Source organism: Leptonychotes weddellii, chromosome 1, assembly GCF_054177405.1.
Source record: "Leptonychotes weddellii isolate Sample4059 chromosome 1, ASM5417740v2, whole genome shotgun sequence".
NCBI classification, from domain to species: domain Eukaryota; kingdom Metazoa; phylum Chordata; class Mammalia; order Carnivora; family Phocidae; genus Leptonychotes; species Leptonychotes weddellii.
The window spans coordinates 120,437,133-120,460,177 of record NC_138369.1 but is presented as its reverse complement, the minus strand read 5'-3'; the positions used below and the strand labels follow the sequence as shown (position 1 = coordinate 120,460,177).

The following is a 23,045-nucleotide window of genomic DNA, read 5'->3' as shown; positions in this document are numbered from 1 at the left end:
TAAATTATGTAAGAATTATAGAAAAATGACTGAATAGAAATGTACCAGAATGTTAATGGTGATTGACCCTAGATAGTGGAATTATGATGACTTTTTTCTAATACTTTGTGCTTTTATGTACTTTCCAAGTTCTATACGATGAGCATGGAGTACTGTAACAACCAATATAAAAGAAAAACATCAGGCTTCTCAGATTCCATTCGAGAAATGTTTGTTCCTCCCTCCTCTCCCAAGTTTACTTCTACTGGAATCTGGGGAAACCATGATGGGACCCCAGCAGCCCAGGTGAAAGAGTTTAGGCTGGGTGGGAGGGGAGTTTGGGGACCCTAATTCTGCGCTGCTACTGGCCCGAGGTGCAGATGGGTGGTCTACCAGGATATAGGACAGAGAGGGTGCTACCCACTGGATGACCAGGCCTGGCTGCTGCAGTATCTGTGGGGCCCAGTGCAGTGGTTGGAAACCCATCACAGATAAGCAGGAGATTCCGGGGAGCACCATTGACTGTGCTTATATATATTGGAAGGGATTGCTAGAATGTGTCCCAGCCAAGCTCAGAACAGAGATCCAGATAGACAATGTGAGACAGTGGAACTGAGGTTAAAACCCAATTGTACAGACAGGGATAGTATTAATGGACATGAGAAGTTTGTGACTTAAAGGTTTTGTGGCTGTTTAAGACTCATTTCCTTTCATTCACTCATTCATTCATTCATGCATGCAACCACTCATATATCAGTCCATTCCTTCATTCACTAACAAACATTTACTGGGCCTTCCATGCTAGGCACTGGAGACACAAAGCAAATAAGACATTGTCCGCAAGTGATCAGACTCATGCCAGGTCCTTTCATCTGGGTGGTGCAGAGGTCATGAACACACTTAGGATTTTTATGGTCTTGAGCAATCTGTGGATAAAGCACATCAGTGACTCTAGGTTAGGGGAGCTGGGAAAGGGTTAACATCCATAAACATCCCCCCCCCCACACACAAGATCATGCACACATTCTCCACTGCTCCCTATCACACAGAATCAGAGAACAAGCATTGGGAAATGTGTGAGCTAGCAAGGACCATAGAAGATTCTATCAACCGGACTCTTACTTGCATTTCCTAGGGATTGTGTGTTGATATCACTAGGGATCTTCCAAGGATTGTGTCCAGGAAGCAAGATTTAATGAAAAATAATAAGGGTACGTGGACGGAGCTTTAAAGATGGCAAACTGCCTTTAAATCCATTCTATCATGTAGTCCTCACATGATGGAAGTGAGTAGTCAGGGATTACCGTTTGAATTTTACAGACAAGAAAACAGGCTCAGAGAGGTGGAGTCCTCTCCTACCACAAAGAGGTAACGAACTGGGATCTCCATTTCAGGTCCTCTCCATACCTCCTAGTCCGTGGCTTTTCCATTACAGCTCATCCAGAGAGTCCAGATGGCTCTATCCCTCTGAGGGAATAGCAGGCCCATGTCACACTAGGAACATGGGGCACACATGCAGAATGTGTAGGTTTGGGGGGAAGGAGGAGGCTGGGTGCATTTGTTTTCTATGGTTGATGTAATAAATTACCCCAAATTTAATGCTTTAAAAAAACAACAGAGATTTATTCTCTCAGTTTTGGAAGCCAGAAGTCCAAAATCAGTGTGTTAAAGGGCTGTGCTCCCTCTGGAGGCTCTAGGGGAGAGGATCTGTTCTTGCCTCTTCCAGCTTCTGGTGGCTGCTGGTACTTCTTAGCTTGTAGTTGTATTATTCACGTCAGTCTTGAAGGCCGGCATCTTCAAACGGACTTTGTGTCAAATCTCCCCACCTCTCATTTATAAGGATATATGTGATTGCATTTAGAGCCCATCCGGATAATCCAGGATAATCGCCTCATCTCTAAAGTCTTAACTTAATCGTACCTGCAAAGCCTCCCACACCCCCAAATAAGGTAACTTTACAGGTTCCAGGCCGGTGGACTTGATATCTTTGAAGGATATAATTCAGCCTACTACCCTGGGCTAGGGGCTCACATGTTTGTAACCTCTTCTGCCTCTGGGTTATCGCTCAGTATAAGCTGAATCTACTTGGGGAAAAAGGAAACATGGGTATAGTGACAAAATAATTTTGAGAAAATTATATGGATGAGGGTAGGACTAAGACTGCCTTCCTGATGTAGCACTTTGTTTATTGATTCCATCTTAAAGCTGCTGCCTTTTCCCATGCTCCTGCAAAGTTGGCTCAAGTCCCCAAGCTCTTAGCCTCCTCTCTCTCCAGCCAAGTTCAGGGAAGATGGGCTGGCCCTGAAATCCTGGAATGTCAGAGCTGGAAAGATCATCTCGCTGATCCCCACTCCCCTCCTTTACTGACAGAGAGCCTGAGGTTTGAGTGAAACCAGGCCTGCTGAGTCTCTTCCCCCAGAAACCAGTCCTTCTAATATGTGAGTCTATATTTTTAAGGAGCCAGCACAGTATCTCCCAGAGAGGCTGGGACACAAGGATTGAGGCAGGGTACACTGGGATTGACTGACTATGAGGACATCCTGCTTTTGTGCCCTTTGGAACTTGGCCATGGTTCTTCCTGCTCCTCCTCTCTGGATCTCTCAACCATCTCCTCTTTCCTCTCTGTAACCTCTTGTCCCTATCTGATACTCTCTGCCTCCGTTCACCCTCTCGGCTCATCCACTCATCTGTTAGGCCTACATTCCCACAGCAGCCCCACAGGACTTCCTCCTATTGCCCTCTCCCTCTGTCTTCCCCAGTTAACCCTCCTTTCCCAGCCCACCCTAGTCCCCTCCTCCTTGGCAGTAGGCTCTTTGTCAATTTCAAGGCCAACATGATGAAATAGAGAAGCACAGTGGCTTCTGGAGGCAATTTTTTTTGGGGTCAAGTTTAAGACTTCTAAAACTGAGAAAGATAATGAGGAAGGAAGTGGGGATATGAAGGAGGAGGGTTTACCTTAGCTTCTCTGTTTGTGGGTTTCACTTGCATGAATTTTCCTATCACCAGAATGATGAGTAGATCTCTGGGCATTTACTTATATAATTGCTCAGTTGAAACTTGTGTGCATCAGCAAAATAGACCCTCGAAGGTAGGATATCCATTACCCCAGGTGGTCAGATAATTCTAATTATACCAAAGTTCCAGTTTCGTTTATTAGCATGTGGCCTTTGGACTTAGGTTTCCTCCTCTTTGAAAATCACAGGAATGATACTACCTACCTCACAGGGTTTTTGTAAAGCATAAATGAGATAATGCCTGTGAAATCCTCTAGCCTAGAAATTAGTGCCAGTTGATAGTCAGTGAATATTCGTGGAACTGATATCTGGGTCACTTCCTCTGTGAAGACTTTTCTGACCTCCTACTCGAAGGAGGACTGACCCCTCCTTTTTTAATGTGCCCTTTATACCCTACTTATACCCCCCCCCTTAGAACCTGTAATACTTTATTACCCTACTCAGCCCCCATCTGGCACCCTTTCACCTCTCTTTCCAGCTCTAAGCATCTCCAAGACAGAGCTACCTCTGGTTCATCTGTGTAATCCCAGTGCTTAGTGCAGTGACTGGCTCATAGGAGATGCCCTGGAAATAGTGGTTGAATTGATTTGAAATGGTGAGGGTTTCTGAGTATAAGCCTTCCAGGCCAAGATTGCTTTGGATTTCTCATGCCAATGGCTGCCTCCTTCTATTTATTAAGATCGATGGCAAAACCTGTTGAAAGGCATCTGGTTCTAGTAGCCCCAGGAGATTCCGTCGGCCCTGGTCCACCTCAGGCAGATGGGCCTTAGTAAGAGAGATCAAACTGTTTACTATACAGGCAGCGCCCAGCCTTGCTTCCCTCCCAAGTTAGCATGGTTTGCCATTCAATGCCATCATATCATCGAAATGGCAAAGGCTCGAGGGAGAGCCATGCACCTCTCCTGCATTTCCAAGGGGACTACTTCATAAGTTCATTTGCCTGGGGACAGTCTTCTCTGGCTATCTCCAGGGTCTTTCAAAAGCTTTGGGGTTGGTCCTGTTTAGATGTGATGGGTAGGAGTGCAGCCCAGGGACACACAGGTAGACAGGAAGGGTTCTGGGCCTGACAGTGCCGGAGGCCATTCAAGAATGTCTGTGGGACATTGTCAGGATGGAGTAACTCAGGAAAGAATAAGCTGTATGTCAAATCTGAGGGTGACCTGGAAGCCCCACAGAAGAAAGAGCCATAAAGACATAGTCAGGCATCTCTAAAAGAGACAGGTCACAGAAGGAAGTGGGAAACTGGCTGAATGGTTACTCATAACTAAAACTACCATGTATTGGGAAACTACTAATGTACCAGGCACATTATATACTTTATTCTTTGAATCATCACAACAACCTATGTAGTAGGCTTGCACGAAAGGAAACGGAGGCTCATAGGACTAAGTGACTTGCTTAAGGTCACACAATTAGCAAGAAATGGGGTCAAACCCAGGCAGTGGGCCCCAGTCTTCTGCTCCTACCACGCTCCACTGCCAACATGGGAGTGGAGGGTATGGACTGTGATGTCTCTTTTATATTGTACTCAGCATGGGCTGAAGAGGCATGGGCCCAGTGGATTCGGGACTCCATGCTAGGCGGGGAGCCATGATCCAGTGCATATCTTATAAAGATATAATTCCTGTGTCCGCCCCTTCTAGCTGATTTCTGGCTCTCATGTCAATGCTTCTATCACTGCACAGTCCTGGAATTCATTGTTCAGCAACATTATTCATTGTAGCTGCTGTGGCCTCAAGCAGTGCCTCTTCTTAGAGTTGAGAAATGTGGCCTTTTCTGAGTCAATCACTGGAGCAAGAGGGAGGACCTGCTACAGAAAACTAAGAAGGTGGGAGAGAGACTTCCCCTCCCAGACTAGATGCCAGAAAGCATGGATTTCTAAGGCATGACTCTGGGATGCTCGATGGCGCCCAGCATGTGAACACTGACTGAAACCTAAAGCCACAGTCTGAAGAAGACTAAGCCATATCTTGAGAACCAGATTATCTAGCTGCAAATTACTCTCGATGCTTATTTGCCTGCTATCATCTCTAAAGATCGCGTGAAGGATTGTTTAAATACCCCACCCTGACATCTGCTCTACAGAGGAATTTTTAAGAGGGAGATTGTGGTTACAGCATTAAACAGGTGCCCTTGGAGGTTACCCTGAAAGGTGAATCGTTGGAAACAGGAGTTGGACTGCATTGTTTTTTCTTCCTCTCACCACATGGAGAGTCTTCTTCCCTGGCCAGCCTTGCAACTCAATGGGTATCACTTAGGATCCTTTTGGTTGCAAGGATGTTGAGCATGTTGAATCAAACTGCTGTCAACAATGAGAAAATGTCTTATTGGACGCAAGGGGGGCCAAAGGAGAACAGCCCTAGGCATGATGTAATCCATGTATCAGCGATGGCATCGGATACACAAGTTCTTTCTGAGGGCCCACCTGGCTGTGCTCAGTGTCAGCTTCTACCCCCGAGAGCTGGGTTTCTTTGTGGTTTCAAGGTACCTGCTAACGGCTATCAGGGCTCCATGCGTGTTGTGCATATCAAGAAGTATGATGTTTTCTCGAGCATGGACTATAATTCCTTAGCTGACTGAAACCTTTTCCACATGCCAACCCCTGGACCGGTAACAGACACCGGTGGAATACCACGAGCTGGTAACCGGTGGATGCCTGAATGAAATCAGGACCCAGGTGGGAGGTTCATCTGGCAACCAATACAATCTGTGGCAGAGAGGCTGGGTACTATTTTATCAAGCAAAGTGACAATTTCCTTAAAACCGGCCTTCGCTTCTGTAGTTGGCTAGAACGTGGGGGCTTATCCTTGCATCTGGGCTGGGAGCCAGGCAGGGCAGCAGGGACATGGCTGCCAGGTACACACAGTGCCTAAGCCTATGCCCACAGATGAATTGTTGTTTCTGGCTAATCTCTGAGTCACTGTCCAGAGTTTCAGGGGGCTGTAGCCAGCAACGACTGACCCAGTCCTCATGGAGGTAACCCCAGGAAACAGAAGAAACCCTTCAAGTTGGGTCTCTGGAGAACTGCCCAGGTACCAACGCGTACCACTGTCTTGTGCAAACCCGTCCCCGCAGAGGCTGACTTCGCAGCCTGTGGCCCTAGGAAGTCCTAAGGAAGCTCTGTTTGTGGTCTGGCGATGCTGAGCTGGGCCCTCTGCTTCCTAAAGGCTGTTGAAGCTTTGAGCTGGCTCTTTCCTGGTGCTGCAGTTACCATGACCTTGAGAACACTGAGGAGCTGCCACATCTGTGCCCCCTGGCCCTCCTTCCCATCAGTGACTGCTCGTTTTCTGAGCGCCTCCCACGAACAAGGCACCAAGAAGGAATGGCGTTTGCATGTCCTCCCACGTCCTTGCCCTCGCAATTATTACTCACCCATGTGAGGAAGTAAGGGATCGTATTAGAGGAGGTGCTTTCGTGCGTCTGTGATTGGGGTGGTACGGCCAGGAGAACGGGGTCACGGGACGGGTGGAGGCGTGCACGGAATAGGAACCACGTGTGTTTTTGTGGGGAAGGGATGCTGGGGAGCACCATAATGGCAGGAGTCCTTGGGGGTCAAGGCTATGCTGAATCAGCCTTGCAAATATTTACTCACCAAGGGAAGCCAGTAAATCATACCAGTCGATGTAGATAACGGAGCGTGGGGGCTTCCTCTGCCCTGAGAGGTGCTAAAACTTAACAGGAAGCCATTTGGGGGCCGTGACGGCTGTTGTCAGGGCCGCCCTCTGTAACTCTTCAGCTGGTGCGCTCTCACTTCAGAGGGAAATAACACACTGACTCTCCTCGCTGGTGGCGTCTCAGTGACTAAGCGGGTAGCAGAGATGCCAGCACTGTGTAAGCAGCCCGATCAGGATGGCGGAGGTGGGCATGTGGCACGGTAAGCACGCGCTCCATTCTGTCTCTCCTGGCTTTTAAAGACAAAGAGCGTGAGCTTCTGCAGAGACTGTGTGTGAGCGTGAATGTGCGTATGTGCGGTGGGTGTGAGTGTGTGTGTGCTTATCAGAGGACCTGATGATGGCTCCATCCTAACCATTCCTACGGAAGCCCTGAACTCTGCCAGGCCTCAGAGCCCCGTCATCTGGCCATGCTGGTTGCATCTGGGCAGCCCCCAGAGCCACACAGCACCCAGGGCTGGACAGGCCAGGCAGGAGCTATGGGCTTTTCATCCTCCCGCCAGCAATGAGCCACCCTGAGGCAATCGGGGCAGTTGTTTGGTGTCCTGGGAAGGAGCTGGCCCTCTGCCAATCCTGGGCCTGAGGCTCCCCCTGTGTGCACTGGCTTCTCAGGCTATGGGGAGCTCAACTTACCCTAAACCTCAGAGGGTAGAACACCGTTCCCTCCAAAACCACTACCACTAGCACTTCCACCTGGACCCCTGCCTCTTCCTCTAGAGACACCTCCCCTCCATTTCTAACCGCCATCGCTACCATCACGTCCTCCACCACCACTCTCATCAGCCCCCATCTCCATCACAACCCCCATCACGACCACCACCATCACATCACTGGGGTGCCTACAGCCCAAGCCTGCGTGTTGTTGGGGCCACACATCTCTTGTCACAATTTCTTACCATAGTTTCTCCTTTTGTGACAACTCGTAGTCTATAAATCTCCAAGCACAGACTACAAAGCTGTTTGGTTTCATTCCTGGAACTTTAGTCCATGAATCAGGGATTTACGTTACATTACATTACAAGTTGTCTTCCAGCTCCAAGATTCTCTGGTAGGTGCATGTGTCTGTCTGATTATTCTCACACCTGTCTGTGCCCAAACGCATGGAGGCCGCCAATTAGGTCTGGGATTCATCTGACTTTCCATGAGAATTTCTGATAGACTCTAGATCCAGAGCGCATAGAAGGAGACGAGGCACAATGACCCACTGTGCATGTGTAAGCCCCTACAAGCTCACACCATTCCTTCATCATTGCCTTATAAACCAGTGATGCTTCCCAGAAATCCTGGCTTGAGGTAAAAACTGGAGGGTGTGCGACGTAAGGAAGAGTTATCACAGAGAATTAGAAGACTGGTGTGAAGGATCATTTAGGCCTCTTACTCACCAAGTGACCTTAGGTGGGTCACTTGGATCTCTCTTAGCTTCAATTTCCTCTCCCGAGAGGTGGGACAATTTTACCCACTTCCTAGTATTACTGAGGGGATGAAAAGAAAAGACGATCTGTGACAATACCTGATGCCAGGCCTGGAACCCAAGGGGTGTTCCTTCTTTCCTTCCTCTTCCCCACAGCTCTGAGATCCTGCAGCCTTCAGGTGCTTGGGGAGCACCATTGTTGATCCAGTCCTCTGAGACAGTGGGCTTCCTGTTCCCAGTTCTATCTCAAACGGCTCTGAAGAAAGAACACAGTGATCCTGGAAAATGTCACTGAATCAGCAGCTCAGTGGCTTTGCCAACAATCCGGGGGAGCGGACTCCAGAGCAGCTACAAGGAGAGAGTGAGAGGACACGGTCTTGGGCTTAAGCTCCCAGATGAGGATGGACCCTAGGGCTTCCATCTTTTCTGCCTCTTCAATATGGAAATGCACCACACACACACACACACACACCCCAATCCCACTGTTGGGGCAGAAGGCAAAGGCAAGTAGGGAGGGGGATCAGAGCCCCCAGAAGCCCAGAACTTGTACCCATGAGCTTTGAATGATTCACGGCCCACATCCAAATGGCGGCCCAGACCGTGCCTTCGGCTGTAGCACTCCCCCGCAGAGCATACAGATGAGCAGGCTGGTGGCCTCCCTGCCAGCCCCTCTTAGTGGGCTTCCTTGCTCCACATCTCTCCCTCTGACTCTGTGAGTCTCTCACCAGCCTTTAGCCCAGGTCTCTTTCTCCATCCCATTAGCCTAAGCAAGGCTGGCAGGATCTCTGGAGAGGGACTGGCTGGTAAGGGGACCATAAAAGTGCAGGCTGGGGTTTGTGACAATAACCTCACCTCTGTCCCAGCTGCTAGCACTGTCCTTGGAAACCCAGGGTCAGCTCTGGAATCAGAGCAGGAGACCAATGGGGTCTGCCACTCTTTAGCAGTCATGGTACTTCCTGGAAGGTGCCTTCTCATTTCCATCTTGGCTCACAATGCTCTGTGTGGGAATAAATTCCAACAGACCTTAGGGTTCCTGTGTTGGCATCCACTGAAGGTGGAGACTTCACTAAGGCCCAAGCCCTGCATTTGACCCCTATTATTCCACATACTAGTTAGAGGACTTTGGACAAGGGACTTATCCTCTTTCTTTGTGCCTTGCTATCTTAATCTGTAAAAATGGAAATAAATAATGGTATCTGTTTAAGAGGCTTGTTGTGAATTTAAATGAGATTATTTAAATGAGACTTAAACAGAGTTATTTCTGGCACTTGAAAACTTCCTAGTGTTCTATAAATGTTAGTGAATGCTGCTCTTACTACAGCTACCTCCAGCACTACAACAATCACTGCCACTCTCAGCAAATCCTGTTGGAAGACTTAACCCCAAAACTCAGTTACAATCAGCTTTCATTACCGTTTAATTAGTGCCTACTATGTGAACACTCTGCTGGGTACCTTTGCGGACACTGACTCGTCTAGCTCTCACAATTAGCCTTCGCAGTCGGACATGTAATTTTGCAGCCATTTATAGATGAGAAACGGGGGGCTTTCCTCAGGTCCCAAGGAAAATGGGGGTTAGCAAGGGAACTTTGCATATTCTTGATTTGGCATTTATCTAGTTACTGATGCCTTGCTTCATTCAAAAAGGGTTGAGGGTATCTGTAAGTCATCCCATGTGCCAGGTAGCAAAATGCCCCAGAAAGTGCAAAAGCAACAAAGTCGATGAGCCCTGGGTTGGAATCCAGCCCCATCACTTACTAGCCCAGTGACTAGGATGTATTACATAAAACCTCTGTGAGTTCCAGTTTCCACGGCCCACGGATTAGCTATGCAAACTGAAAGATATTCATCATTATCCCTATTTTTCTGCTGAGTAAATCAAGATTCAAAGATATTGCAACTTTACAAGTTTACAAATCTATCAGGTAAGTTAACAACAGAGCCAGATGTTGGCTCTGGGTTGATCCTATTTCAATTTCCAGAGCTCTTCCCACTGTTCTGAGCTACTTCATCAGTGCCCTTCCCAAGTGCAAAGCTGGGATTTGAGCACAGTGCAGCCCTTCCTGTCGCATGGTGGTGGTGTCCATTTTCCTCAGGGCACTGAATTTAAGGAGGAAAAGCAGACATTCTAACTCCCCCGTTGGCGCTTGCCCTGTCCCAAGTGACTAAGTATCTCAAATCCTTCCTTCAAAAGTAATTAAAAATAATACTGCCTTCAAGGTGAGGAGGGAGAGGATGGGCTAGTGGAAAGTGAGGCAACCCAGGGCGTGGCTGAAGTCACTAGCTTGTTTTCCCTTCGTCCCCTAGTCTGTGCACCACTGCAGTCTGGCATTGGCCCAACACACCAGGGGAAGATGCTCTCCCAAGGACCTCAGTGATCTCCTGGTCCTCAGACCATGGGCCTTTAAAAACTTTCCCATCACTTAGTACCAGATACATACTAACAGTGTACTACACAAAGGCACTGTGGTAGATGATTCAACATTTATAAAGGTGCCAGGCCTCAAAGGGATTACAGTTGGCAGTGGGGAATGAGAAGACGAAGTAAAACATAATGCAAGGCAGGGTACGCGACACAGAAGCACAGACAGTTCTGAGTGCTATCCTCACCCACCATCTCTCCCTCTTCCCTCTCCTCACGTTACCCCTCTTCTCTGTGTGGTCTCTCCATTTCCACGAATGAAGCTACCTCCCCCTCAGTGTCTCCAGCCCAGGCCTCTCTGCCTAGTCAAGTCCTAATCATTCAGCTGCCATTCTGATGGCCTTTGAGACCAACACGTCCAAAGCTCCACTCACCATCTTCCTGCTCCCAGCTGCCCCGTCCTAAGGAAAGGCATTGCCGTTCACCCTTAACACCTTTCTCTCCCTCATCCGTCCAGTTTAATCAGTCTCCAAATCTTCTCAGAGCTTCCTCCAGCACAGTCCTTGAACACATCTGCTTTTCTATTCTCTATCGTCACCTGGTTTAATTCAGGCCTCTGTGTCTCTTGCCCCCACTGTTCCATCAGCCTCCCAGCTGATGTCCTTGCCTCCACATCAGCACACGGCTCATCTGCTGTCCACATTTTATCAGAACGATCTTGTGAAAAGCCAAATCTGATCTTGTACTTTCCCATGTTTTAAAATCCCCTTTGCCCTTAGCATAAATCCAAAACTCTTCAGCCCAACCCACAAGGCTCTCCAAGGCCTGACCCCAGTCTTCTCTCTCCTCCCTCCCCTTCCCCCCGCTCCACAACTCATTATGATCCATAATTAGAGTGACTGAATATTTTTTCTTCCAAACCAGAATACTTATGAGAGTGAAAAGAGGCCTCAGTCATAATTATACTGGGATAAACTGGGATTCCCCGGGGCACACTCAGACGTAAGTGTCATCTAATCCATAATGGCCATCCCAGACCCCACATGTACATGAGTTTTTCCCTCTCTTCCCCAGAACCTAACTAGCAACTTCTCTTTGTGTCTCTAGGCTCAGGTTTTCAGAGATAGAGAATTTGTCCCTGCTCTTCTTTTCAAGGACAAACCCAAGTTATAGCCACTGCCAGCCTCCAGATTGGCTGGCTGCCCTTATGTTAAGTGACCAGAATGGGCTAGTTCAATATGACTGTCCCAGGCCACTCAATGAAGCAAGGCCTGTGGATAAGGACTCCCTTGGTGGGGGAAGGGGGCATTGGCCTCTAAGTCACCTGGAGCTATCTTCATCAATACTTTAAAGCCTCCTCCTGGGATGCCTGGGTGGCTCAGCCAGTTAAGCGTCTGACTTCGGCTCGGGTCATGATCCCAGGATCCTGGGATCAAGTTCCGCATTGGGCTCCTTGCTCGGTGGGGAGCCTGCTTCTCTGTCTGCCACTCCCCCTGCTTGGGCTCTCTCTCTCTCTCTGACAAATAAATGGAATCTTATAAATACATACATACATACATACATACCTCCTCCCTTCCTTGGGATCATCTGCTAGGAGGTGATAGGCTGGGCCCAGACACCACAAGATCCTGGCCAGTTCGTCCTCCATACCCCAGCTACTCTGCCCCACCTCCCCCAGTACAGCCAAGCCTTCAGCTGGCACACTCAGAGGATGTCCTTTCCCCCCAGCTGAATTTTCTTCTTTCTCCCTTTCACATCCTGCTGTGCTGTTACCCAGTAATGGAAACAGCAGAAATCACTTTAGAAAGGAAGCCAGCTGGTTCATTAGTCTGATTAAACTCAAGCAATGGAATCTGAGCACAGTTCACATGATGAATGGTGTGGCTTCTCCTTGGCCACAGTGAATTTTGCAGTGATTTTTAATCATGGGGCTCAGTCACCCCTCACCTCTGCAAAATCACGTGAGGCAGAGGGACAGGACAGGGCTATGGTGAGAAAATGTCAGGGCTTTCTGATCAGAAGTGGTCCAGTCTTTCCCTTTCTCTCTCACTGCAGGCCTGGTGGACTCCACAGGTATGCCAGGCTACCCAAGTCTGTTAGGAAGACCCTGGTCTTCAGAGACGGCAAGATTCATCTTTAAAGTCAGATTGTGCCACTTACCAGCTGTGTGTTTCGAGGCTCACATTTTTCACCTAAAAGAGGGTGTAAAAATACATATTGTAGAGTATCGTAAGGACTAATAACTACTTAAAGCTCCAAAAGCAGTGTTTCAGAATGTCTGAAGTATAGACAGGAGTGGGCAGAAGTGAGAAATGAGTCAGAACAAGTAAGCAGGGCCAAATCACAAAAGGTTTTTTTGGTTGGGCAAAGGAGTTTATGATTTTATATTGAAATAATGGGGCAGATAAAAGATAAAATTATCAAAAGATAAACATGCAGAACAGTGATAAGATCAAATCTGCATTTGGGGAAGCTCACTCTAGCTACAGGACAGAAGGTATGGATTGGACTGGCACTAGACTGGAAGGGAGCATGAAATGGAGAGTTACCCTAGGAGACATGGTAAGAGTCTTAAGTGAAGGCAAGGAGTGGAGTAATGAAGAATCTGCCTCTCTTGCAGCAGATTTGGAAATGAGCTAGGAAACAAACTAAATTGTCCTTGCTGAGGGACTGAACAGCAACCCAAGGGGACAAGTTGAGTGTGGGACATACTGAATTGGAGATAATATTGCCAATGTTCCTTTCGATGGCATAGAATCCAAACTGTTGGGGTACACAATTAGACAGACCCCGTCTGAAAAGTTCATCTCCCCAGGCCCTATTTCCAGGAAGATGAACAGCCAAACTAGCTAAGACCAATCTGAAAGTTTCCCTTCCCTGGGAAGTCCTTTTGGTTTTTTGGTTTTGTTTTGTTTATTTGACAGAGAGAGACACAGCGAGAGAGGGAACACAAGCAGGGGGAGTGGGAGAGAGAAAAGCAGACTCCCCACTGAGCAGAGCCCCATGCGGGGCTCGATCCCAGGACCCCGGGATCATGACCTGAGCCGAAGGCAGACGCTTAATGACTGAGCCACCCAGGTGCCCCTGGAAAGTCCTTTTGGAAGCTGTCAACCACCATGGCGGGGTCTGGAAATGCTTCTAAGTTTTCTAGCAGGAAATCTCACTCACTGTGCAGAACACAAAAACCTACCATTTCTTATTTTGCCTTCATTGTGAATATGCCTTTTCTCTGCTGGTTCTAGGTATGGGAGAGGGAGGATATAGCGACAGGTTAGTGGTCCTAAGAAACTGGTCAAAGATGACTCAGGATTGCTCCTACCTCAGGGGAAAGTCACAAGGGTGGGGGGTACTGTCAGGACAAAGCAGAAGGATCAGGGATAAGCAGGAACAATGAGACAGGACAAAAGATGACAACCAACCTATATATAAAGGAGACCCCAAAGTGATCTACACTGGGAGACAAAAAGAAAGTAGAGCCCATAGTTGCCTGCAGGGGATGGCTTGACCTAACAGAAAGAGCGTGGGTTCTGGGGCTCCACAGTCTTGGGTTCAAATTTCAGGGGGAAGCCTGGCTGTGTGACATTGGCCAAGTCATGGAAGCTCTCTGAGGCGGAGTTTCTTAATCTGTAGGATATTTCGGATAATACCTTCCTTGCAGGGTCAGGGTGAGATCTGGCCCAGCAAAGAGACAGTGCTGGGGAGGAACTGGGCTAATTTCAGTAGTTCTTACTACGTCACTGTCAGCACCACCCCAGCCATGTGACCTTGGGCCACTCACCTCCTCCCCCTGAACTTCAGGGTCTTTGTCCCCCCCCCTTGACGGGCATTGTAAGAATGAAGTGGTATAACCTAGAAGTCAGTGCTTCCATCCGTAGCACCTCTTCTCTTTCCCCTTCTTCTCCTCTCAAGATCTTTGAGATCCCCGAGAAGATTAGAATTTAAGTATGAAACCGCACAGGGCTAAATGATACGCATCAATCTCTTAAATTACTATTAAATGTAATTGTCAGCAGAGAGCACAGAAAAACAAGCATCCGGAGTCCAACAAAATAAGCTGACTCTGATTTTGGGGATTGATGACTAGCTGGCCCAGTTCCTGTCCCTTTCTCTCGTGCTGCAGATATGAGGTAACACCAATGCCCAGGCTGCAGGAGAAAATGTCTCAGTGTATTTATGTTTTGAGTGTCATCTTTTCAAATACAAGGAGCAAACAGTCATATAGAACAAAGCAGCCCAGTGATGCTCTCCACTTATAGAGACACTCAGCTTCTGGAGCTCAGCTGGGGACTCTTCGCTATGCCCCCCGACTGCCCAAAAGCAAGGGGATAAACAGCATATTTTAGTATTATTTCTGTTTATTTCTGTATTAAAAAACCATGAAGGGATGACCGGGTGGCTCAGTTGGTTAAGCATCCAACTCTTGATTTTGGCTCAGGTCATGATCTCAGGGTTGTGAGATCGAGCCCCGCGTCTGGGCTCCATGCTCAGCAGAGAGTCTGCTTCTTCCTCTTTCTCTTTCTCTCCCTCTCCCTCTGCCCCTCCCCCTGCTCATGCATGCTCTCTCTCTCTCTCTCTCTAAAATAAATAAATAAATCTTTTTAAAAAATCGTGAAAAGATAATGGAGTTGAAGTCCAAATTTATATACATTTTAATGACCAAACATGGGGGTGATAAAGAAATCGAAAGCTTGCAGTGATGTGTTTCAAGTTTTGCCTTAAGACCTGAGAATAAAGACACAAGTTTACACTCCAACAACAGTGATATTTTTGAGGGAAATGTTTGACAAGAGCTGTGTGGCCTATAGTCTCTACCTTCCTACCTTCATTACCCTTAGACCCACTGTCGGAAACCAGCTCAAGGACTCACATCACAGTGGTACACTCCATCACTCCTAGAGACTCAGCTGAGCTTCTGTTGAGGGACCCAGTGGTCACTGGGAGTGTCCCCAGGAAGTGTTTACCTGGGAGCCAGGGAGAGGTAGGAGTAGGCGGGTAGGCAGACCATTCACATATTAGAACCAGAGACTAAGTTATATCTCTTCCTTTTCCCTGTGACAGTTTCTATCACGGCATGAGCTATAGGGTGATAGGGCCAATGTCGTCCTAGTAAATATTTGACAACCAGCTCTGGTGGGAAGAGAGCAGGGGGACCTGATTTATAGCATTTGCAGATTGCAGTGGTGTAAATGCTCCCACCATGGCTGATTTCAAACTACCAACATGGTGTCACACAATGCAGAATTAGGAGGAGATGCACACTATTGTCTCGAGCACACCACTGGGTAGGGCTCCGAGACCACCACTGCCTGCAGTTGCCAATAGGTCCCACATGGAAAGTCCTGACTAGCCTTCAAGATACAGCTAAGGGATTGTCGCCTGCCTCTAAGAAGTGTCCCTGTAGCCTCCCTCCACCAACCCACCCTGGCTGGATCCCCTGTGCCTCTCTGTCTCCCAGATCACTTGCAAAGCCCTGGTGTCATCATTTGTCCACATACCAGTCCTCTCATTAAACACAGGACCTCATCTTCATTTCCATATCCCCAGCACCTAGCAGAGTGCCAAGACAAGTAGTTTCCTTAAGAACACTTAGTAAATACATGTTTATTGGATGGACACCTGAATGAATGAGTAAATAGTCTGGGGAGGAGAGGAGGAAGAATGCAGGGGCTGCCATTAGGCAGCTGCAGAGATGTGTCATTTAAAAAAAAAAAAAAAAGGGTGTATTCTAATCTTATGGATACCAGTGATCAAAGCCAGAACCAACAAGAAGAAATGTCAGGAAAGCAGGTGTAGGGTCTTTGAAAAAAATAAATAAAGCTCCTAGCCCCTACAAAGTGATAGAGTGCAGGGCTCTAAGTTAGCATCTCCTGCCCCTCACCCACTTGAAAACTAGCTCCAGTCTACCCCCCCTCCGGCTTCTAGCCCGGCACCCACATCCCTGCACAGGGAAAGGAGCTTTTACTATTGCCACAGACATTGAGGGAACATGGCCAGGTGTGTGCCTAGCCCAGAAGAAGCTGGCATTACTCAAAGGAACAAAGTCACAGTCCTGAGTATCTCCTCCCAGTATATAAATGAATAAAAGAACTCCTGGTGGGTGTTCTGGGTTTCTCTCTCATCCTCCCTCCACTGACTGCTTGACTCTCTCCCCTTTAGAGTTTAACTCCACAGCAGCATCCGTCTCACCACCAACGCCTTTCCCTGTGTGGTCTGTAATTTTTGCTCCACCTACTAGAACTCTGAGCCTCTTGGGAATGAGATTACTGTCTGAATCCCTAGCACAGCATCTGGTACATTGGAGGTGCCCAAGAAGCATTTGTTAAACGAACAAATTCGCAAACAAGAAAAAAGAAATCCACTTCCTACACCTTCAACGTATACGTCCCAAATTGGCAAAACTCCCAGAAACACATAAAAACAATGTGCAAATCAAGTCAGCTACCACGCTATAGCCAGAGTTCTGTGAGAAGTCAATTTGGAAAAACTCAGAGTCCCCCAACCCACATCCTTCTAGGGCCAATTGTAAAAATCTTTTTCTTAGGGACAAATAACTACAAAAACTTTAAAATACAGACAGTTCCCTAGTTAGGAACATGCTGTGTTCCAAAAGTCTATTTATGAAATTGTTGTTTGAAATTCAGAATACACTCTCTTATAGAACCCTCTTAAGAATGTGGCTCCAACTTGAGACATTTGCAAAGGAAAATAATAGGAAGCAATAAAACTATACGGAGATGCAACTTTTCTTTTAAACATCATCAAATAGACATAGGGAATATATGGAATGTATCAAACTACACAGTAGCCTTTGGACAAGAGGCAACACTGGGAAGCAATCAAGCGAAATTATAAATGGTTTCTTTTTATTTATTATGGATGCTGATACTTGAGAAAAAGTCAGTTTTCTTCAGAATAGTTGTAAAGGTTAGAATGGATCCCTCAGGGGAGCAGCATAGGCTGTGGTGAGTCCCCTGCCAGACTTGTTTAAAATGCAGATTCAGTGGGTCCCCGGGAGAAAGAACCCAGGAATGTGTGGGTTTTTTTTAAGATTTCGTTTATATATTTGAGAGAGAGAGAGAGCAGGCACACAAGCAGGGGGAGGGCATAAGCAGGGGGAGGGCAGAGGCGGGGTGGGGGGCGGGGAGAGAGAGGGACAGCAGGGGAGGGGGAGGGGCAGAGAGGAAGTACTCCCTGCTCAGCAGGGAGCTGCTGTGGGGCCCGATCCCAGGACCCTGAGATCATGACCTGAAACTAAGGCAGACGCTTAAGTGACTGAGCCACCCAGGTGTCCCCAGGGACGTGTTTTCTCACAAGCACTCAGGAGAGACTGACCCAGATGATAAGAGGACCACACCTCTGCCTGCCTGGAGGGAACGCCCCATCACCTCAACTGGGCTGAGGTGTCATCACCTGAGCTTTCTCTGTTTGGTCCAGTGCCATGCCCCTCCTTCCTCCACCGGTGAGACTACCTGTCACTCCACAGGATATGTTTGCATCAGGGATTTAGGGTTAAGAGCGTAGGTTACAAAGATGAAAGAAACTCCATCACTCATTCATCACACATTTAGGGCTGAGATTCAGCTGGTATGCTGGTGATTAAAATAGCAAAACAAACAAAAAACCACTTTGTAACTCTTGGAAAATAGCCTCTGCCCTGAGTATCCCGCATCCGGAGCACTCCAGTGCCTGCAGCTGCCTCAGTTAAACTCTCTGCAGAATGGGATTAATAACATCTTCTTTGTAGAATTAACGTGTTTGTGTAAAGTGCTAAATACATATGTGCTTAATACATGGTTATTTATTTCTATGATTATATTGCTCTGCAACTACTTGGAGAATCAAGACAAAAATTTCAAAAAATACAGCCGGGCAGCAATAAACCTGTTTTATATAATACAGTTCAATTTGTTCACAAGTGCTATAGTGTGAGAATTAAGGCAAGCTCAGAGTGGGAGACGCTCTCTTAGAGGAAGTGGAGACTGCATGCTGAGGCTTCTGGTTTCTAATACCAGCTCCCCCCCACCCCACCCTTACTGGCTGGGAGACCTTGAGCAATCAACATCAGTGTAAAGCGAGGCTGATGGTTCTCTCCTCACGAGGCTCTTGGGAGGGTTAAGAAGCCTGGCGCCTGGCACATGGGAGGTACTCAATGAATGATAGCTCCATAGACGATTTGGAAGTGGGAATAAACCTTCCCTCAATGGTAGAATCTCAGGGCCAACAGGGACATTTAATTGCCTTCTTTAAATTCAATCCAATATTATTGATCCCCTATTATGTACAATACTCTGTGGGTGATAGGAAGATGATTAAGACGTAGTCTAAGGAAGATCGATTGCCCTCACAGCAATAGGGCGGGGTAGCCTGTTGTAAGTACCAGAACAAATTATAAACAAATTTCAATGGACAGGAGAGAGGATAATGAACTTCTGTGGGGTATGTGTAAGAGGTGACATAACAGAAAGAGCCAGAGAGAAGAAAGGCAGTTCTCTTGGCCATAGGAGCAGCCTGAGTAGGATACAGAGAGGGATGAGTGCGAGGTAGGTTTGGATGATGAAGCTGGTGTACTGGGTCCTTGAAGGGCTTAGCAGATGTATGAGTAAAATGACTAAACTGGGGCCACTTAATGGAGAGCCTCGAATACCATTTTAGGGAATATCCATTTTATTCTAAAGCAGTAATAACAATAATTGCATTTATCAGGAGCTTACTATGTGACTAACACTTTGCTAAACTTTTTATAACTATTTCTTCTAAACCCCACAAAAGCATATGCATAAATATCATTAGTGCATTTTATGGATGAAGAAGCTGAAGGCTGGAAGGTTTTTAAGCGAAGGGAGGGCTCTGGGATTTATACCTTCAGAAAGTAATTCCGGCAGCAGCAAATGAGAAGGACGGATGAGGTAGGTGCCAGCACTTAGGGGCCTCCCTTCACTGCTAACATATTGTGATATATGGTCCCCCCAAACTGGTTAACAAGAGATAAAGAAGTGACTGATATTTCTAAAAATGGACTGATGCTCTCAAAAGTTTTGAGTTGGGCAGGCTTTGAAGCATATGGTCATTTATGGAATGAGAACCTTTTCCTCCCTGTGGTTTTTCCCAGGGGCCCCCATGAAAGCTTCCCCTCCAGGGAACACAGTGAAGAATTCTACAGCAGTGTCCCTGACCAGAGTAATGTGAGTGAACCAAAATTAGCCTTTTTACAAGCTCATTAGAGCATAAAGGTTAGCATCCATTGCCCAAAATATAACAGGAAGGCGAAAGGCTCTTTTCTTTCTTTTTCTCCCTGCTTACTCACACTTCCCTTCTTTCCACCATCTCTCTCTTGACAGGCAATAATCAAAGCAGGATTTCGGATGGGTGAGTATCTTTTTCACGGTCAAGTAAACTCAATCAAAGTTCCTGAGAAATCCACTGTGAGTAACTCAAGGGACAATGCAGAATTCTTAGGTGGGGGGCAGACTCACTGTCTTGCTACTCAGTCCTAAAGTTTTCACGTTAAAATAATACTTTCCTTAGGAGCCAACAATTTGCTGACCCAAATTGTTGCTTCCTAGGAAGCAGACAAGTGAGTAACTGATATAACTGGGTTTGTTTTGTTTTGTTTGTTTTTAAAACAGACTGTCTTATGGAAACGGACTATATTAAGTATACATTTTCTGCATAGCACTTCTAAATATACAAAGTATTTTCACACTTGCTTCATCATTACCCCACCCAGTGATGCAGGTCTTTCTATCCCCACTTTACAGAAGAGGGAACTGCAGCTTAGAGACACAGACGCGGGTCTCCCAGCTCCATATAAATGGTCTGTTTATTACTCTTAACCTGATGGATTCTCTCTTGTGCTTTTCCCCAAGCTTATCAGTTGGTATTATGGGAATTTTCCCAGCTTGCTTTGTGAGGGGGTTCCCGCCCTGGTGTTGGGGCAGTACTTAAAAGTTGTTCAGTTGATAGTACTCAGAGTATCAGAGCCAGAAGGGGTTGTAGAGACCATTTCCAAAACTCCTCATCTTACCAGTAAGAAAACTGAGACCCACAAAGGGAGCTGACCTGCCGACATTCCCAGGCTGGATCCACAAATCCCATTCATGATAAACTGTGACCAGGAGCGAGCGTCCCGGCTCTTCCATCCCCATCCCACCGTCTCACAACCTCTCTTGAGCACAGCCCTCACAATCAAAGCAAAGAGGAAAGAAAAGGTCAGGACTTGGCTGAGATCAGTCCCCAACCTGTACTTGTTTGATGAAATGGAAAGATCCCATCAATTATGGAATCATGAACTACCAGGAGGAAGGCAGCTTGGAAATCATCTGGTAGAATCCTCTGGTTTTGTAGGTGAGAAAAGTGAGGTGCAGAAAGGCAAACGGAGCCCCTGGAGCAGAGACTTGAACCCATGTCTCCGCGTCCCTAGTCCCTGACCCCACCTCTGTAACCTCAGCTGTCTGCAGTGTCGCGTGCTGTTCGCCCAGTTTGTCAGACTGTCCAACTTAAAAATTTCCAGACACAGGTACCTGACTCAGCCCTGGTTTTGCCTTGGCAGTGGAGATCAGGCATCAGCTGCCGGCTTGAATGATGTGTTCCCCCAGCAACATGGCGAGTGTGAGCTGCCAACATTGAAGTCTCAGGGAACGTTAAGTGTTGAGCCAGTTAAATATCCAAAAATGCCCTGTCTCTCAGAAACAAGGGTGACTCATCGGAGTGCTTGGGCTATGACTGGGAATGGCATTACAGTGGCCAGAGGAGCTAAAAAACTCATGCTCACAAGCCTCCAGCTTCCCTGCCCCTGGCCCCTTGCTCGCAGCTCTCTTCTCTAACTTAGAGCCCAAACACCGCCCCCAGGAAGCCCAGACCCCCTCCTCGCTGAAGACTTGACTATTCAAACCTGGAGAAGGTCTCCCTCCCTTCTCAAGCCCTGAGAATCTGTTCTATATAATTGAGCATTTGATATTATACTGTCTTTTATTCCTTCTTAATCATTTTGAGTGTTTGTTCCATAGCTGCATGGATTGCAGATGCTCTGAGGGGAAGAAGTAAGCTTCCTTACTTCTGTCACTGCAGAGCAGAGACATGCTCAGGCTCACAGCTACCCCTGGCTTCAAGACCCTTTCCACTTTACCTTGCCTTCACACACACAGCAAATGCGCAATAAATCCTCACTTGTTTCCCTGTGGCTTCAGCATTTTCAAAGATAGTTCGGCAGCCAGAGCCTCTGTCAGCCCACACCAAGCCTCTGTGCAAATCAGGGAAAATTCCTTCCTCCAGGCAGACACAGCCCTGCCAAGCTGCATGGCTCTGGGGAGCATGGCTGGACCTCAGCCCTTCAGCTGGGCGTCCCATGCAGTGAGCCCCCTGCACCACCCGGGCTCTGGTCCCTCACGAGGGCAGCAAGCAGATCTCACTGGCTTAGGCCCTCCCCCGCTCTCCATTCTGACAGGGGCACAGGGGCGGACTTTCCTGGGAAAACTGGCATCAGAGGCTTCCCCAGCTTACTTCCCAGACTCTTCTCTGTCAAAACCAAGCAAGAACAACAGAAAAGGTCCCCCTTTGAGAGCTCCTCAGTACTCAATGGACTGAAGTCTACACTATGGGCAGGGTACTTGGGGCCCCTCTCCAATAGGGTCCCAACCTTCCTTCCCTGTACCGAAGACCCAGAACTCACCATGGATTGTCCTCCTACTCTGCCCTCAGCCTAGAGGGCCCTTGTCCTGCAGAGCTTTGTATCAGATCCCCACTCCCCTTTCAAATACAAACCTTACCTCCTCCCTGATGTCGCAATCCAAATAACCATTCTCCTTGGTGCTTCTCCTTAACCCACAGCCCTCCCTGCCTTCCCCATTGCTTTGACCTCTGTTACAACCCTTCCCCCAAATTTTATTAGTGTGCAACCCAATGGTCAGCTGTCTTCAAGCCCTCTGTCCACATAGGCTTCTTGGTGCTCACCCTGCACCAGCCCAGATGCTAAATGCAGCCCAACCCTGAGTTCCCCAAAGGCATCCCCTCACAAACAAGTTGGGGAATATTGCCTTTACAAATGATTGTGTTATAGGAAAGGCGGAGAGCAGAGACTTCATAGCCATACACACACACCCCCACCTTCCTAGCAAACTGTTTACGATTCTCGGCAAGCCCTTCTGTTCTCCAAATCTTTGCTCAGGGAGTTTCTCTCCTCAGTCTTCCTCAGTGAGCTCCAGATCAAGTCAGGCCTCCATACTCTTATCTCTGCATGGTTTCCGCATTCCTTGCATCCAATGTATTTCCTTCCTGTTCTAAGAGGCAGAACCCCATACTTGCAAGCATGCACCCCCAAATCCATCCTGATGCTCAGGCAAATGGAGGCTCTCCATCAGTTCTGCCTTCTTTAGAAAGAGTCAGGAATAGACAGAGCAAAGAATGTTTTTCTTATGACATGCATGTGAGTGTGTTTTCCTCCACAGATAGTGCAGTTCAGAAGGCAAGGAGCGTGTCTTTCACATCCACCCAACCTAGCACTTTGAGAATATACAACGTGAGCCTGTGAGCAGCCTTCTCCTCTAGCGGGGACAGGGACAGTTCTAAGCCCTTTCTGTTTTTCGGTTCTTCTCTTCCCAAGGAAAGCCCAGG

The 23,045-nt window shown here is 47.6% G+C and overlaps 1 long non-coding RNA gene across 1 annotated transcript; it reads right to left on the bottom strand.

Annotated features, from left to right (window-relative positions):
• Window positions 1-805: 805 nt before the first annotated feature.
• Window positions 806-21,061, bottom strand: LOC145723519 (uncharacterized). Its single transcript, XR_014148632.1, has 3 exons — window positions 20,957-21,061; window positions 8,175-8,331; window positions 806-905 (listed from the first exon to the last, which is right to left on the bottom strand). It is a non-coding gene; the product is annotated as an uncharacterized LOC145723519 (long non-coding RNA).
• Between the last annotated feature and the right edge of the window lie 1,984 nt (window positions 21,062-23,045).